This window comes from Balaenoptera musculus, chromosome 15 (assembly GCF_009873245.2).
Source record: "Balaenoptera musculus isolate JJ_BM4_2016_0621 chromosome 15, mBalMus1.pri.v3, whole genome shotgun sequence".
In the NCBI taxonomy this organism is placed as follows: domain Eukaryota; kingdom Metazoa; phylum Chordata; class Mammalia; order Artiodactyla; family Balaenopteridae; genus Balaenoptera; species Balaenoptera musculus.
In genome coordinates, this window is record NC_045799.1 from 1,213,270 (window position 1) to 1,222,807 (window position 9,538).

The 9,538-nt window shown below is 58.2% G+C and overlaps 1 long non-coding RNA gene across 1 annotated transcript; it reads right to left on the minus strand.

Moving 5' to 3' along the window:
* Nucleotides 1-3,775: 3,775 nt before the first annotated feature.
* Nucleotides 3,776-8,021, minus strand: LOC118881093. Its single transcript, XR_005016432.1, has 3 exons — nucleotides 7,574-8,021; nucleotides 4,070-4,152; nucleotides 3,776-3,855 (listed from the first exon to the last, which is right to left on the minus strand). It is a non-coding gene; the product is annotated as an uncharacterized LOC118881093 (long non-coding RNA).
* Nucleotides 8,022-9,538: the final 1,517 nt, after the last annotated feature.

The following is a 9,538-nucleotide window of genomic DNA, read 5'->3' on the forward strand; positions in this document are numbered from 1 at the left end:
AGTTTAGTTTTTAAAAGGTAAATCTGTGTCATTACCATAGAGAGGTTACCATAAAAAATAGGTAAAAGAGAAAGTGGTATTTGATTTTAGCCAAATACTGCTGCCTGCGAAGGGCCCCTGAGCCTTAGACCTGCTCTTTCCTTGTTTGTAAAGGGACACTGGCGAGTGTCAGACAGGTGCTGGAGATGGGCTGTCACTAAGAAGACGTTTTCTTGGATGTGACCGGCACAGAGGAACGAGAGGGTGGAAGGAGCCAGCTCCCTTTGGGGCATTGCCTCCGTTGCCCACAGGCCACAGAGACCCTCATCCGCCGTGGGGGGAAACACCGGCCCCGAGGCCCCCAAGGAATCTTGTCTTGTTGGACCGTGTCTGCACCAGGGATCCTCCCACAGGACTCTGCTACAGGCACAATCTGAAAGGTAAATCGGGAACAAACATTTCAGGTGTATTAATGCAAAACGCAGATCTCTGGTGCTCAAGGCTAACCCTGAGCTCAGGCACCTTGAGGGGCGCCGGGAACACCTGTGCGCCCTGGGACCACGTGCTGTGCAGCCTGCCACGGGGGCAGCCCCGGATGTCAAGGGGTCCAAGATCTAGCTCAGACCCTGGCCACCAGCACTGTGGGGTCGGGAGACTCTCTCCTCGCCTTGGAGGAGCTAGGAGGCGTGGGAGGAGGCCCAAGAGGTCACCCGCAGAGCGCAGCAGCCTTTGAGAACCAGGGCAGCCTGATAAAGTGTCCTGGAACATTCTGAACTCGGTAAGTTCTATCCCGGTGGGGTTTTGTCTGCAGAGGAAGTCATTAAAAGGGAAGGAAAGCACGAACCCAGGTCCCTCTGGCTTCCCTCTGCTGCCTGTCCCGGCAGCTCAGAACAGGTGCTTCACGTTTTTATGGTCAATCGTTGTCGCCTGGCATAGTGTTTGGCGCCCCTCCCGCCAAGAACTGAAATGGAGGAGCTGGTGCAGACACACCCCCGCTCTCCATGGACTTCAGCAGGCTCTGTGGACATCTCACTTTGGGGAAAGCGTGTCTCCTCCTGAGATCAGAAGAGAAGTGAAGAGAGAGAGACAGAATCTTTCTCCATGTCGTTGGAAACAGGAAGCTCCCCCGCTGCCACACGAGACTTGACACCCCAGTCTGGTGGTCTGGCCTGGAAAAGGGACCATCAGACATGGTATCCGAAAACAACATAGCTTAGCTAGCGTGCTTTATTTGAAGAACACTTAAAATCCTATGTTCACTTCTATTTTGGTGAATTTTGCATATGTATCAGTTGTATCATTTGAAACTGCCAATGTTCTTCCTTTTTTGACTTCCCAAGATGTCCATTTCCACCTAATGACAATAGACACCACATCTCAGAAATGATGAAAACATGTTGCAACAAAGTAGGCTGATTTCACTGTTTCGCATGAGAAAGAGGATTTTGCTGAAGATTAAGGAGGTCAGGCTTGGTTACAGACAGTGGCTGTGTGAGCTGTTGTGACCTGTTAGACGCTATGGCCAGGTGAGGATGATTATTCAGTGCGGTCCAGGTGTGGGCTGACAGCTGGCTTACCAAAGAAGAGAATCCTGAGGTCAGAGTGGTCCCAGGAAGAGACTCAGCCCAGAGACGTCCAAACTTCCTGGAAGGCAGGGCTTCATGGGGGATTAAGCTTGTCAAATGAGAGGAGGGCATGGGCCACTGGGAGGGTCTTTGGTAGCAAGAATCTACGGACGGTCAAACCGTTTTCTGTCCTCAAGGTTGTAATTCCACCCTAGGTGGGGAGAGCCCCTTTGGAGCAGAGCTGATGGCTCTGGACTCTGCATGGCTGCCTGCTGACCTTTCCCTGGGTCACTTTGTCAGCCTCCCGCCCCTCTCACAGTGCTCAGTGCCGCGTTGGGGGCGCGCAGGCCCTCCACTCAAGCTGCCACCGTCATGGCAGGATCTCCGTGTTCCAACCGCACTGCTTTGCTAACCTCTGATGTGAACTGAGATGTCGGCCTCGCTGGGCCGGGACACCGTCCAGCTCGGTGCAAACGCCTGCTGGCTGGTCCAGGCAAACGGTGAAGGGCTGACTCGGGGCCATGAACCTCCCCACTGTTCCTCACTCTTTGTGTCTCCCCAGCAAGGTGACTCTCGGGAGTTTCAATTCCATCTTTGTCTTTTTTAGAGTGTCTGCGGCCTTTGAAGGCAGCTGCTGGGGAATCTGATTCCCCTGCACAGGTCCCGGGCATTCTCCCAAAACGCTGGTGGACGGGGAAGGCTCTCCCTGGGGTTACAGATTCACAGATAAATCACATGGAGTAACACGCATTTACCGTCCCAGCCCAGGCTGCCCTTCTGGCGGAGGTGATGGGAGCTTTAGGCCCAGGAGAACAGAGACCCTCGTTCACAAGCACTTACTTGGATGTGGCTTATTCCGCCGGTGATAACTCAGCGTCTGGGCAGGCAGATGCGGGTGGTGTCATGTTCTCTTTAGAAGCCACCAGCTGGAAATTGCTCAGAGAGCCTGGAGTTAGACATTAGGTTTTGAGTAGAAAAAGATGGAGTCTGGACTTCCCTGCCCTCCCTTAGAGCCCTGAGCCCTAAGGACACCATCTGAGGACACCCGGGGCACCCTAAGTTCCAGGAAAGGCAGACAGCAGAGTGGGGAGAAGCCCCCCTCCGTGCTGGGGGCACCACGGCACACGCGTTGCCGAAACTGCGGGAAGGGATGTGCCAGGCCCCCCGGCGCCCGCAGAGCCCAACACTGTCCAGACCCAGGGCCTTGGCTGCCTAGCATTTCCCTATAAAAATCATTTGAATTTCACTGTGGACCCACTTGTGCGGTCTTTCTGCATCCGCTTCCATAAAGAGGCAAGTGTCTTTGCCAGGCGGAGGGCATGGGAACTGCCCAGGCCTTCCCAGCGCCCGCCCTGCCAGTATGAGGGTGGAGGCGGGGTCAGAAGGTCCACCTGGTGGAGACTTCACATTCCGGAAGGACCCCACTTCAGGTGAGTTGCTACATTAGGTTCAAACACAGCTATATATGCATCGCGGGGTCCATCATGGCAGAGAGACGCCCACCAAGCCTCCCACCTGTAATGCACAGTGTTATTCATCAATCCTATAATTGCCTTGTGACTAGGAAGATTATATTGCATCGAGGGTGTTTTTGTGTTAAAGACAATAAACGCAGACCTTCAAATTATCAACAACTATTTGCAGCGCTGCTTGGGCCTTTCTTCATGTTTTATCTGGGTGGGAATCTCAGCAAACCGTGCTACTGAGACCCCGCCCTTGGCATCTTCACCCCCAAGCTGCTACCTCCCCAGGAGCAAATGCCCTGCTACTCATGACAACCAGCAGAAAAGAACGTCAGACCGTGGAAGGGAGGGACAGACCCAGGCCGCCGAGAGGCAGGGGCCTCTGCTTCTCCAGTGGAGCCGGGGTGGACCGTCCTGCTCTCGGCCTCCGGATTCCCCTGCGCCCCTCCTGCCCCGTCCTTCCCTCGTTCAGTGGCCTTGTCCCGTGTCCCCCACTGGCCTGGTGCTGGAGCTCACACCCCCCTGCCTGGCTCCTGGCTCCCTGCCCGGCCTGCCCCACCGCCCCCCCTAACCCTGACCCTAACCCTAACCCTAACCCTGACCCTAACCCTGACCCTAACCCTAACCCTGACCCTAACCCTCACCCTCCCAGTGCTCCGCTTGCCGTGTCCACTCCAGCTAGGACCTTCCTCTCGCCACGGCACCCTGCAGGTCGTCCCCCACCCCCGTGCCTTGGCACTTACAGTGTTCTTGAAAGCTTCCTCCTTTGTTGACTATGCAAATCTCTACCCCGCCTCCTCCAGGAAGTCCTCCAGAACCACTTGTCCTCTCTTCCCTCTTCTTCGCTCCTGGAAGCCAATGTATTGCTGGGCTCTGTAGTTCTGTAAAGAGGGCCCCAGTGTCCCCTCTGCTCAGGATGGCTTTATCAGGGTCCCAGAACTGTGACCTGGGATGGCCCCTTCCTGCCGACCACACTCACTGAGTCACCAGGACTGGCCGAGCCAGGGCGGAGTGGCCTGAGCCCTTGACCCACCTTCCTCCCCCACCCAGGACCTTTCTGACCTCCAGAGGGGCAGCCACGGCCAGATATCCTGGTCGGCCCTGCCCCATCCGGCTGACAGGTGCCCAGGCCTGAGAGCCCCTCCCTGGAAAATGAGAGACAAATTCCCATCTGAGAAGCCGAGCTCCAGGGGCTGCCACGACGAGGCTGTAGCTGCTGCTGCCCTGGGGCAGTTCCCGGGGTGAGGTGGGGGGCTGGGAGTTTGCTGGGAGGGAGATGCCACCTCTGGGGGCACTGCCACCCAGGTCCTGACAAGTGCGTGTGTTGTGGCCTTGATGCTGGTGTTGACATGGCTCTGGGGCAGCTGGGAAGGAGGGCCAAGTGTGGCTCCAGGCCGGCAGGGGTGGCAAGGCCACAGGCGGAGCCGGGAGAGCCAGGCAGGCGCTGTGGACGCAGGCAGGGGCGCTGCCAGCCCCGGGCGGGCGGGGTCTGACTCCTCAGAGGGCCCGGGGTGTGCGAGGAGACAGAGCCGCTGCGTCTGGACGAGAGATGGGGCTGGTCAGGCCTGCGGCCGGGAGAAGATCCTCGGGCCGGGCTGACCCTCCTGGGGACCAGCTGAGGCTCTGGGGCTTTGCCTGAGGGTGTGTGGGTCCCGGACTGGCCCTCTCCAAGCCCCTGGGGCCTGGCCAAGGCCACTGGAAGGGCTACCGGGGGCGTCAGGAGAGAGCGCCCAGGGGCATAAAAGACGGGTGGCTCCTGGTCCCCGAGATTCCTTCCGGGGAGGTGTCTGCTGTCTTTGGGGCCCCGGAAGCCTGGCGGCCACCCGGACCCCATCCAGCTTGTACCAGCTTGCTCTGACCTGAACAGGCCAGTCAGTGGGCGAGGCGGGTTCAAGTGAGTTCTCAGCGAGGGTGAACGACATCTAAACCCACTTAGTGGTGAGGAAATCTTTCCAAAACTCTCCATGATTGTGTGGCCCGTGGCCAGCGCCCTGCAGAGGAACTGGGCCCTTTCCCACTTGGGAGAATTCTCATTTTCTCATTCCAGGGTAGAAATGCGATTTTCTGGCTCACTGAGAGGCCTGAATGTTCTATTAAACCCCAGGAACACGCAGACCCAGAGGGGATTTGAAGAGCCGGCTCAATTTCCGGATCCCAGATGACTTGATCACCGCAGGAAGTGGGGTGGCTCGTGGCTCTGCAGGGCCCGAGGGTGCCCGTGTGTGCAGGCCCCGCCAGGCGCCTCTGGGGCTCTGCGAGGCCTGCACAGGCACCCCTGCGTCCCGCCCGTCTTCCCCGCCCTGTGGCTCCTCCCTCGCCCGGGGTGGGGCCGGGCCTGTCGGATGCCCTGTGCAGCCACACCTCTCATTCCCCCGGAAATGCTTCCCACAGACCCTTCCAGACGCCCCTGGCTGGGCCAGCAGCCCCCCCTGAGGTCACCTCTGAACCTGGGCACCTTGGTGACCGTGGCCAGGTCCCTACGTCCTCCTCCTGTGCAGACCCCACCCCCATGCTGCCCCTGCTGCCCTCGGCTCCATCCAGCCCTGAAGCCCCCGACAGGCCCCGCCCATCAGCCGCCATCCCCCAAACCACTCAGGTAGTTTCCCCTGGAGGCCCCCCTCCAGCGGCACCTCCTGGGAACTCATTCCCCCGCCCCCCAAGGCCTCACAAGCCTGGTGTCCTTTGTCACTGCCTCTCTGTGCCCTTGGCCTCAGAGCTGGCGCTGCTGTGGCTCAGGCCAGCGTTTTTCCTCTGTCCATGTGCCCCAAACCCGTGTCCCCACCAGGTGTCCTCCCACTTCTCCTTGCGGAGGCCTGTGGTCCTGGAAGGTGTCCACATGGGTCTCTTCAGTGGTCCCCCAGACGTGGTCATGACCCAGGACCCCCCTCCTCGGACCCCGACTGGCTCAGTGAATCTGCTCAAGAGAGAGCCCGAGTCCCCTCTGCCCACACCCAGGCTTTGTTCGCTTTTCTTGTTCCCCATTCTGTACCTAGCCCATCACCTCTGCCGCTGTCCCCATGGGTCCCCTGGCCAGATCTGTGTGCCTTTGTGCGGCGCTTGCATCCGGGATTCCAGCTCAGGGGCTGTGCTGGCCACCAGTGCAGACAGGTCCCTGCATTTCATCAAGAATATCGACCAGCTTCTCTTCTGCCCGCTGTCTGCACCCCGTGCATTGTCCCAGCCGTGCCCTCCCCAGTGTCCAACTGCCAAGGCTCCCCAGAGACCCCAGACCCCTGGGCCAGGACGTCCCACACCCCTCATCAGGCCAGTTCCATTTGCTCCCGCCCCGGCCCTGCTGATCTTCCGCACCCACCAGGCTTTATTCTCCCCTTGGCTCTCTGTGTGTCTCTCTGTCTCTATCCCTCTTATTTGTCTCGCTCTCTGCCTCCTGTTTGTCCCAGGCATCTTATTTATTGCAAGATCGACATTATAACAACGTTAAAGGATATTTTTAAAGGAGAACAATTCGCTCATGGTTCCGCACGCACACAGCGGCTGCGTTCCTGTGTCCACGTTCTCTCCAGTCCTGGCTGGTGACGGCCACTTTCGCATCACACAGCTTGAGAGACACCCTCTCCTAACACTGTGTCCACATTTCCCCACTGCTCCATCCCTGTCACCAGTGTGGTCCCGTCCTCGTGCTGATGGCCACGCCCTGGCGTGGACACGGGGCTGGGGCCCTTCTCCCTGCTTGGCCGCCATGGGGGCCACTTGTGCTCTGTGTTTTGCTTTGTTCCTCGTCTCGGGGACGTCTCTGAGGTCCCTGAGGAGCTGGCACAGGTGACTCCAGAGAGGACTGGTGGTTGTGGTTACCTGACTCCACTTTGGGGGGAATGACCCGGCAGAGCTGCTAAAACACAGACTGCACGTCACCCCGCCAAGCTCGTGCAGACAGCCCAGTGCCCGTCGGCAGGGGAGCACAGGGTGCGTGATGGGAGAGCAAGGTCCTTGCTACTGCAGGACATCCGTGCTGCGCTGATGCCTCAGAGCGAGGTACCCGGGAGCTGCACCCCTGCGGCCTGGCACCTGTTTTAGCAAAAGGTGGGGGAGGGCAGCCACTCTCCACCCTGGGGGTGTGGGCGGGGGTGCTGACTTCCTAGACACCCCTAACCTGGTCCACTGGGGGTGCAGGGCTGGGTCCTCAGTGGGCTCCAGGCACCCCCAGCCCAGCGCACGGGAAGCAGCGAGAGAAGGGACCTTGGTGGAGAGCCGGGCCCAGGACACCACATTCTCGAGGCCAGGGCTATTTCCCCACCGCAGCACCGGCTTCCTGGGTGGCCTCCTGCACCCAGCAGTTACCACTCAGCACCTCCCACTCACGCACCTCCCACTGAGCCGGTCCAGCAGCAGGCGGCTGGGCATCTCCCAGCGGGTCCCCCGTCCACACACCACCCACCGAGGGAGGGGGCTGGGCTCCCACCTTCGAGCCCTTGGTCCTCAAACCTGCAGCTCCTCTCCCCCTCCTCCCTCCTCCCTCCCTTGCCCAGCGGTGTCACCGTCCAGCACATCACTAGGCTCTGCCCAGGTGTGATCTTGCCCCCCTGCTTCCCCCTTTCCCACCCCTACCTTGTTCCTGTTCCGGCCGCTGCATCTCCTACAGCCAGTACGCGTTCTGCCGTCTCTCCGGCTGCGATCCAGGCTCCACTGGTGCCCCTTTAAATCCCCTTCCAGAATCCCAGGCCTGGAATCTGCAGAGAAGGTGCCCCCAGCCCACTCTACCCCCTGTGGGGGACCCTTACTGCTTTTGGGTGGGTGGCCGTGCAACTCCCAGGAGAGGGGGCTGTCCCGGCAGCCTGGCAGCCCAGACCAAGTAACCCAGAGAATGGTTTTGGGGAGAAGATCAAGCTGATGGGCTGGGAGCTGCAGCTTTCAGGGTCAAAGACCAGAAAGGCTGGCCGCCTGCCCCCAGGTGTGCTGGGCCCGGGCTGGACACCCTCCTGGGCTCAGCCGTTCATGGGGAAGGTCCCTCCTCCTGGCTGCTCCCCATGTGCTGGGCTGGGGGTGCCTGGCCCCACTGAGGACCCAGCCCTGAGGAGGACCCGCCCCTCCCTGGCCAAGCCATTCTCTTCCCCTGGAAGCCCCCTCTGCCGCCCGCACCAGCCTTGCACCTCCTCAGAGTTGTAGCTGCTCTGATTCAGTCTTTGTTTCCTGCTCTCATCCCTTCCGTGTTTGCAAGTGACACGGGAGCCCGGCTCCTGCGTGGGCTGGGGCCACTGGGGGAGGCCAGGGGTAGCTAGGACCTCAATTTCCAGGGAATTTATGTCAGCATTTCTCAAGAGCACACCCACCCCATCCTCTACCCACTGGGGGCTTTTCAAAAAGTCCGCCTGCATGCATTGCTGGTGGGAATGTAAAATGGTGCAGCCGCTGTGGAAAACAGTCTGGCAATTCTGCAAAAAAACCCCCTAAAAACAGAATTACCGTATGATCCTGCAATTCTGCGTCTGGGTATATTATCCCCAAGAGAACTGAAAGCAGGGACTTGAAAAGATGTTTGCACACCCATGTTCAAAGCAGCATTATTCACAACTGCCAAGAGATGGAAGCGAACTAAGTGCCCATTGATGGGTGAAGGATAAACAAAATGTGCCTATCCACACAATGGAATAGAATTCAGGCTTCAGGAGCCCGTGTGGGGCAGTGGTGCTGGGTGGGGTTCCAGATGGCACGCTCCACACTTGGCTGAGCAAGGTGGGGGCTGCCCAGCCTGCTTAACTCAGCTGCGAGTGACAAGTGACTCATAGCCGGTTGCCTCAGGTCAGGGAAGTGGAAAAACCCCGAGTGTTTAATAAATATTTTCCTCATCACCTTCATTAATTATGTCTCTACATGGCCTGGGAGGTGTTAATTTCCTTCTGTCCAGGCCTCGCTCACAGTGACAGAAGCACTGTCTGGGGGTGTCCTTGCCTCCTGGGTTCCACTTCTAGGGAGATTCTCCCTTGCTTTGTAGGCAAACTATGGTGATGACAATGGTGGTGATGATGATGGTGATGATGGTGGTGATGATGATGATGGTGATGATGAAGATGGTGATGATGGTGATGGTGATGGTGATGATAGTGGTGATGGTGATGATGATGGTGATGATGGTGATGGTGATGATGATGATGATGGTGATGGTGATGATGGTGATGGTGATGGTGATGATAGTGGTGATGGTGATGATGATGGTGATAGTGGTGATGGTGATGACGGTGATGATGGTGATGATGAAGATGGTGATGATGGTGATGGTGATAGTGGTGATGGTGATGATGATGGTGATGGTGATGATGGTGATGGTGATGAAGATGGTGATGATGGTGATGATGCTGATGGTGATGATGATGGTAATGATGGTGATGGTGATGATGGTGATGATGAAGATGGTGATGATGGTGGTGATGGTGGTGGTGAGGACAGTGATGTATGGAGGTCCTCCTATGCCAGCCCTCCCCCCAGCACATGGTAAAGAGCTTGGACTTTATCTGGAGAATGATGGTGAGCCATTGAGATGTTTTCACTGCTTTGTGACATGATTCTAAGTGTGTT